Source organism: Elaeis guineensis, chromosome 2 (genome assembly GCF_000442705.2).
Source record: "Elaeis guineensis isolate ETL-2024a chromosome 2, EG11, whole genome shotgun sequence".
In the NCBI taxonomy this organism is placed as follows: Eukaryota; Viridiplantae; Streptophyta; class Magnoliopsida; order Arecales; family Arecaceae; genus Elaeis; species Elaeis guineensis.
Genome location: NC_025994.2, coordinates 122,779,401 through 122,779,603, shown reverse-complemented (window position 1 = coordinate 122,779,603; position 203 = coordinate 122,779,401).

Genomic DNA, 203 nt, shown 5'->3' with positions numbered 1-203 from the left:
GATCCCGCAGACGACACGAGGTTGGGGAGTCGCACCGTGCCGCCCAGTGCACGGTTCCCCGAAGGTGCGTCGGCGTTGGCCGACCACAACCTGGCCAGGAGGCTGTGCCAGGGAATCCTCCTCCCAGCCGACGTGGAGGCGCTAAAGTCTCGGCAAGTGACCGAGATATTGTCTTCATTCTACCCGACCATGGTCGAGGTAAG